The sequence below is a fragment of the Ursus americanus genome, chromosome 6 (assembly GCF_024610735.1).
Source record: "Ursus americanus isolate L20-20 chromosome 6, mUrsAme1.1.p, whole genome shotgun sequence".
Lineage (NCBI taxonomy): Eukaryota > Metazoa > Chordata > Mammalia > Carnivora > Ursidae > Ursus > Ursus americanus.
This window is the reverse complement of record NC_142132.1, coordinates 10,546,595-10,555,210: the sequence shown is the minus strand read 5'-3', so window position 1 is coordinate 10,555,210 and position 8,616 is coordinate 10,546,595.

Sequence of the window (8,616 nt, the reverse complement as noted above, 5' to 3'; positions counted from 1 at the left end):
TTTTTCTCCTCTCTGGTTTCTTTGCTTTTCTTTCCGGGAGTCTCTTACCAGGAAAGTTTGAGATGTTAGAATCCATCCTCTAAGACTTTCCTTTCATACCTTTCCACCTCTTTGTCCTTTGGAACCGTGTTCTGGAGAAAAGAAATCCTGTGGTTTGATCGTCGAGCTCAATTGTTCAACCTTAGGGTGGACTTGTCACTTGGTCCTTTTAATTGTGATTATCAGTTTAACTTCCAAGGTCCCTAATTGTTTAATTATACCAGCATGTTCTTGTTGTAGAGAAGTGAGGCTCTTAAGCCTTTAAAGATTATACGTTTTTTTTAGTAAGTCTTGTTCTACGCTCTTAACTCAATTGACTTGTATTTTAGCCTTTTCTGTTGTTGAGTCTGTGGTCTCTCTTGCGTGGTGTTGGTTTTCTCTAAGTGTGACGGGTGCCTCGGTTGCACGTGAGGTTTTGCGGAGATGCTGGGCAGCCAAGTGGGAAGCAGCTGAGCCCTGCCCTGGAGCAGTGCCAGCAGCAGGCTGGGCGTCCCCACTGAGAGGGGAGAGGCCATGGTGGAGACCAGCAGGGAAATCCTACAGCTGCTGTCGCCCCACTGTAGGTGGGCGTGTGGAGGAGGCAGGGAGGCTCCTGGCCAGTGAGGAAGTCAGCTCCTGGGTGCACAGGCCAGGCACACCGGGCCAGCCTCTATGACTCCAAAGCAGGGGGCCGATGGGGGGACCGGAGGGTAGCACGACAGCTTGCTGCCCTGGGGACAGGAAGAACGTATTTACTGGAAGCTCTGAGCCTGAGGGTGAAGTTTGAAAACTGTAGGCTTCTGGCAGGATGGTCAGGTCTTCCCTCTTGGGCCAGGAACATTCTTTAGAGAATGGCCTTCCATCTCCCACCTGGAGGCTGTAGTTCTGTCCACCACAGTCTGGAGACTGATTGCACTGGGCCATTCAATCAGGCGAATGTTCACTTGCCCCCCCGCCCCTGCCCCGAACGGCATCCCTGTCCTCAGCCATCCCTGGTGTTCCTCCACTTCCCATCCCTCTGGCTGGGGCTCTGCATTTCTGCCCGGGTGCTCGTGGGGGTGGCAGCCGGGTCTGGAGAATCCACTCATTTCTTTTGGTTTGGTTTGGTTTTTGTGTGACCTTCATTCCCACTACAGAGGCGTCTGATGCTGCCTTTTGGGAGTCTTGCCGGGTAGACCAGGTGGCTTCCTGGCTTCCCCCTCCTCCACAGGAGCCCGCTCAATTATTCCTCTGTTTTTTTGTGATGAGGGCTTTAAAGATCTACTCTCTTGGCATCTTCCAAATATGCACTAGAGTATTAACTGTAGCCCCCATGCTGTATGTGACGTCCCAGGACTTATTTATTTCCTAACTGGAAGTTCGTGCCTGTCAACACCCTTCACCTATTTTGCCCATCCTCCAACCTCTGCCTCCGGCAACCACCCACCTGTTCTCTGTACCCCCAAGCTTGTTAATTTTTTTAATTAAAAAAATTCACATATAAGTGAAATCGGATGGTATTTCTTTCTCAGACTTATTTCACTTTGCATAATGCCCTCAAATTCCATCCAGGTTGTCCCAAATGGCAAGATTTCATTCATTTTTATAGCTGAATAATATTCCATTATACATATACTATCTCTTTATTCATTCATCCCTCGATGGACACTTAGGTTGTTTCCATATCCTGGCTATTGTAAATAATGTTGAAATGAGCATGGGGATTCATCTATCTTTTTGCATTCATGTTTTCATTTTCTTTGGATAAATACCCAGAAGTGGGATTGCTGGATCGTAGGTAGTTTTATCTTTAATTCTTTGAGGAACTTCCATACTGTTTCCCACAGTGGCTGCACCAGTTTGCATTTCTACCTACAGTGCATAAGGGTTCCCTTTTCTCCACGTTCTTGCCAACACTTGTTATTTCTCGTCTTTTTGATACTAGTCATTTTAATGGGTGTGAGGTGATACCTCATTGTGGTTTTGATTTGCATTTTGCTGATGATGAGTGATGTTGAGCATCTTTTCATGTACCTGTTGGTCATCTGTAAGCCTTTTCTTAAAAAAAAAAAAAGTCTATGCAGATCCTTGGGCCATTTTTAAATTAACCAATAAATTGGGCAACCTGGAAGAAATGGATGAATTTCTAGAAATATACACCCTCCCAACCTCAATCATGAAAAAAACAGAAAATCTGCAGAGACTGTTAAATAGTAAGAAGATTGAATCAGTAATCAAAAACCTCCCAAAAATCAGAAGTCCAGGAGCAAATGGCTTCACTGGTGAATTCTGCCAAACATTCAAAGAATTAATACCAATCCTCTCAAAATCTTCCAAAAAAGAGAAGAGAAGGAAATACTTTTTTTTTTTTAAGATTTTATTTATTTATTTATTTCACAGAGAGAGAGACAGCCAGCGAGAGAGGGAACACAAGCAGGGGGAGTGGGAGAGGAAGAAGCAGGCTCGTAGCAGAGGAGCCTGATGTGGGGCTCGATCCCATAACGCCGGGATCACGCCCTGAGCTGAAGGCAGACGCTTAACCGCTGTGCCACCCAGGTGCCCCGAGAAGGAAATACTTTCAAACTCATTTTATAAGGCCAGTGTTACTCTGATATCAAAAGCTGACAGACACCACCAAAAACAAAAAAATTATAGGTCAATATCCATGATGAACATAGATGCAAAAATCCTCAACAAAATATCGGCAAACCAAATTCACCAAATACATTAAAAGGATCATATGCCATGATCAAGTAGGATTTATTCTGGGGATGCAAAGAAAGCTTCAACATTTGCAAATCAATCAATGTGATATACCGCATTCACAAAACGAAGGATAAAAATCATATGATAATTTCAATAGATGCAGAAAATCCACTTGTTAAAATTCAACATTCACTTATGATAAAAATTCTCAACAAAGTGGGTATAGAGGTAATGTACCTCACATGATAAAAGCCAGACATGACAAGCCCACAACTGACATCATACTCAGTGGTGAAAGAGTGAACGCTTTTCCTCTAAGATCAGGAACAAGACAGGGATGTCCGCTCTTGCCACTTTCATTCAACATAGTGTTGGAAGTCCTAACCAGAGCCATTAGGCAAGCAAAGGAATAAAGACATTCAAATTAGAAAGAAAAGAGTGGAACTGTCAACAATTGCAGATTACATGATATTATATATAGAAAGCCCTAAAGACTTCACCAAAACACTGTTAGAACTAATAAACAAATTCAGTAAAGCTGAAAGATACAAAATCACTATCCAAAAATCTGTTGTGTTTCTACACATTAATAATGATCAGAAAGAGAAATTAAGAGAGAAATTAAGGAAACAATTCCATTTACAATTGCATTGAAGATAATTAAATACTTAGAAAAAAATTTAATCAAGCAGGTGAAAGACCTATATGCTAAAAACTATAAAACACTGATGAAAGAAATTGAAGAAGACACAAATAAATGGAAAGATATGCTGTGCTCATGGACTGAAAGAGTAAACATTGTTAAAATGTCCATACTACTCACAGTAATCTACAGATTCAAAGCAATCCCCATCAAAATTCCAATGGCATTTTTCAAAGAAATAGAATGGACACTGAGAAACAAACTGAGGGCTTCAGAGGGGAGGGGGGTGGGGGAATGGGATAGGCTGGTGATGGGTGGTGGGAAGGGCACATATTGTATGGTGCACTGGGTGTTATACGCAACTAATGAATCATCGAACTTTACATCAAAAACCAGGGATGTACTGTATGGTGACTAACATAATATAATAAAAAATATTAAAAAAAGAAATAGAATGGACAATCCTAAAATTTGTATGGAATCACAAAAGACCCCTAATAGACAAGACAATCTTGAGAAAGAAGAACAAAGCTGAAGGCATCACATACGCAGATTTCAAACTATAGTGCAAAGCTACGGTAATCAAAACAGTGTGGTAGTGGCATAAAAACAAACACATAGATCAATAAAACAGAGTAGAGATCCGAGAAATAAACCCATGTATGCGTGGTCAATTAATTTACAACAGAAGAGCCAAGAATATACAGTGGGGAAAGGACAGTCTCTTCAACAAATGGTATTGGGAAAACTGGACAGTCACACACAAGAGAAAGAAGCTGGACCGTATCTTCCACCATACACAAAAATTAACTCAAAATGGATTAAAGATTAGATTTTAAGACCTGAAACCATAAAACTACTAGAAGAAAACATGGTGAGAAGCTCTTTGACATTGGTCTTGGTGATGATTTTTAAAATCTGACTCCAAAAGCAAAGGCAATAAGAGAAAAAAAATTGACAAGTAGGACTATACCCAACTAAAAAGCTTCTACACAGTAAGGGAAACCAACAAAATGAAAAGGCAACCTATTGGATGGGAGGAAATATTTGCAAACTATATATCTGATAAGGGGTTAATATCCAAAATATATAAAGCACTCCCTCAACTCAATAGCAAAAAAAACCCAAACAATTTAATGTTTCTTTTTAGCTCTGTCTTGGCAATCTGTATGTTTATTCTATTAAATACATTTTTTATAATTTGGGCAAGTTAAAGAATCCCATTAGAATTTGGGAGTGCTTGAATTTAATTTTACAGATATGTTTAGCAAACATTGGCATTTTAATAATTATAAGCCATATTTCAGCCTTGTGGATGCATTTACGTTATGCAGCCAGCTGAAGTAATCGTTTACTTAAGGATGTAATAAAATTGTCTCAACATCCCATCTCACACCTGATAGAAGTCCCAACATGCTTCTCAGTCTCTCTGGGGTTTCACGGCAGTAGAGGGGTTCGGTGTTTATTTTTCCCCAAACCAGTTCCACTTTTTTGCTTCCACGGAATTTTTGATCTCTGCTCTGGCTCTGACCCGTGCACGCTTGTCCCTGCTCCAGTCCACAACACCCCACTGGAGACCATCTAATCTTTTCGCTGGCACTAACTCAAGGCCACAAGCCCATGAGATAGACGGCTTTGGGGTAGTGTTGCAGTCTGAGCCCTGAAGTTGGAATGTCTGGGTCAACAGCTCGACTCCCCTTGCAAGCTGTGCACTTGGTCAAGTTACTTAACTTCTCTCTGCCTGCGTTCCTCATCTGTGATGGGAAGTAGATTTTTCTGATGATTAAATGATATAAACAGTTTAACAGCTTAGTACATGGCCTAGAAAGTAGGTGCTCAATAAACATGGGCTGTTATCACCACCCCAACACCACCACCACTTTCATCATCAAAGATTTAGAGGCTACACAAATGGCTTACACGATAATGAAATAGAACAAATGACTTTAAACTAAATATTGGACATATTTATGTGTTTACTCTTTAAAAAAAAAAGGATTTTTATTTATTTATTTGAGAGAGAGAAAGAGAGCCAGTGAGAGGAGGGGCAGAGGGAGAAGCAGGCTCCCCACTGAGCAGGGAGCCTGAACGCGAGACTCTATTCCAGGACCCTGGGATCATGACCTGAGCTGAAGGCAGACACTTAACCGACTGAGCCACCCAGGCGCCCCTTACATGTTTACTCTTAAAAGGCTTTACTTGTCCTCTTAAAGGAAGAAAGTCCTCACTTTCTTAAGTTCCTGTTGACCCCTTTGATTTCTTCCCTTCCTGGTTTACTCTCTTCCAAACCCATCTCACCATCTTAATTCTTGTTCTTTACAGCAAAGTACAGACACTACCTTTCCAAAGGTGTTGGCTTAACAAAAACACTCTTCTCTCTGCGGAGAAATTCAAGTCTTAGAGCTCATGAAATAACAACTGCTTTCTCCTGACTTCACAGAGAGAGTGTATCTGCCAGGTCTGCCTCTCCCGTCTCCTTTATTGTCCATCTACAGGGTTTTGTTGTTTTCTCTATAAAGAAATACAAATAAATATTATCTATAGAGAATCTCTATAAATATTTCTCTATAGAGTATATATATATATATATATATATTGCTATTATGAATAGAATTGTTTATTCATTATACCTTCTAACTGGTTAGTATGAAAGTTACTACTTTTTTCTGTCTGTTTTGGAACTAGAGTCATATTATCATTGTTTTTAATAGTTTTCTGTTTATTCTCTTGAGTTTTCTCTGGTATGTTATCATTTTTTTTCAAGTAATGACAGATTTGCTGGCCGCTTTCTAATCCTTACACCTTTTGCTTTGGTTTATTGGGCCAGCTTGGACAGATGTTACGGATCGGAGATGACAATGACCCACTGGTACAGATGAATTCTACTTGCTAATACTTTGTTTAGGATTTATAGGTGAAATGAGGTCTATGGCTTTCTTTTTGGTGTATCTTTGATAGATTTTGTTACAGTGCTTTTCTGGCTTTGTAAAAACAATAGAGCATTGAGACATGTTCCTACTTTCTCTGAGTTCTGGAACAATTTAAATAATTTCTATGTTCTCTGTTCTTTGATGGTTGGAGCCATCTAAGCTCTACGGGCCCGGGCTCTTTAGGGAGAGGTGCTTTCATACTCATCTCGCAGCTTATTTTAGCATTCCTGCTTCTTCCTCATGGAGGAAATGTTTTAATCCTAGAATAATTGCCCATATCAGTTTATAAATTTATTTCCAGTTTTACAGAGTATCTTCTAATATTTTGAATGCTTTCCCCCGCATCTGTGGCTACAAGCCTTCTCTTCTAATTTCGGATATTTGCATTTCCCTACTCTTTCGGCTTCTTTGATTCAGGTAGATTATGACTTGCCTTTTTTCATCTTTCTATCTCTTAGATTAATCAGTTCTACTGTTTTTAAGTTTTTTGGTTTCAATTCAGCTTCGTGTTTTTTATGTTTGGTTCCTTCTGCTCTAGGTTTGATATTCTTTTCCTAAATGTTTGAGTTTTGTAGTTACTTGGTGTCACTCTGCTTTGTTAGTCATGGGAGAATTTACAGCTATATATTTTCCCCAAGAGCACTGTAGCTTTAATACAATACATTTCGGTGTGCAGCAGTCTCATTATTGTTGTTTTAGCAAATACGTATATATATATATATAGAGAGAGAGAGAGAGAATGGTATATTTCCCAAGTGGCTGGGAGGCTATCATTGGTTGGCTTCCACTCATTTATTTCTAGATTTATTGCATTTTGGTCAGAAAATGTGATCTATCCTCTTTCTACTATTAAAAATATGTTGAGAGGCACCTGGGTGGCTCAGTTGGTTAAGTGTCTGACTCTTGATTTTGGCTCAGGTCATCATCTCAGGGTCATGAGATGGAGCTCCGCATCAGGCTCCATGCTGGGCATGGAGCCTGCTTAAGATTCTCTCTCTTGGGGCGCCTGGGTGGCACAGCGGTTAAGCGTCTGCCTTCGGCTCAGGGCGTGATCCCGGCGTTGTGGGATCGAGCCCCACATCAGGCTCCTCCACTAGGAGCCTGCTTCTTCCTCTCCCACTCCCCCTGCTTGTGTTCCCTCTCTCGCTGGCTGTCTCTCTCTCTGTCAAATAAATAAAATCTTTAAAAAAAAAAAAAAGATTCTCTCTCTTCCTCTCCCTCTGCCCCTCCTCCCTCATCAAAATACATGTTGAAGTTGCCTTTATGGTAATGTGGCCTTTGTGCCTAGTATACAATCAAGATCTGTAATTATTTCATAAATACTTGTAAAGAACATACATTCTGTAATATAATTATGTAACATAAATTTCTATATGTACTTAATATACACATATATTAATTACACTATTAAGATAATCTATATCCATGAGTTTTACATTCTTGATCTGTCAAGGACTGAGAGAGACTTGATTCTTTTTTTTTTCATTCACCCTTCTTATTTTTCTAGAGTTTTCTAGAGCTTGTCATATGAGGGATTGTTTCTCAAAGTGTGATCCTTGGACCAGCAGCATCAGCATCATCTGAGACCTTGGTAGAAATGAAGACAGTGAGCCTTACCCTTGGCCTACTGAATTAGAAATGGGCTGGCATCTATCAATCTGTATTTGAAGAAATCCTCCAGGAGATTTGAATGTACAATCATGCTTAAGGACCACAGGAGGAGATAGGAGATGTGGACCTCACTTTGTCCTGAGAAATTATCCTTTTGCACAATGGTTTGTGAAGCTATCTTTTTCAATAACTTATTTCTATTTCTGAAATATTTATTCTGTACCATTAACCTCTAACATATTGTTTTAATTTTTATTGTTAATGAAGAAAGGCAAATGAGAAGTAGGCATTATGAGTTTCTCATTAAATCTGCAAAGATTTAAAAACTCAGTATCTTTCAGTGTTAACAAGAACTGAATGAACTAGACACTCTAATACATTGGTGGTGAGTATGTAAAGTGGTACATTTTTTTTCCTGAAAAGAAATTACCGTAATATGTCTATAATATCTTAAACTTTGTTTCAGTAGTTTATTCCTACGAATTCATCATAAGAAAATATGGGGGGCACCTGGGTGGCTCAGTGGGTTGAGCAACTGCCTTTGGCTCAGGTCATAATCCTGGAGTCCCAGGATTGAGTCCTGCATCAGGGTCCCTGTTCAGAGGGGAGTCTGGTTCTCCCTCTGCCCTTCACCCCATACTCTCTCACTCGTTCTCTCAAATAAATGAATAAAAAAAAAATCTTAAAAAAAAAAAGAAAATACGGGATACCTGGGTGGCTCAGTCGGTT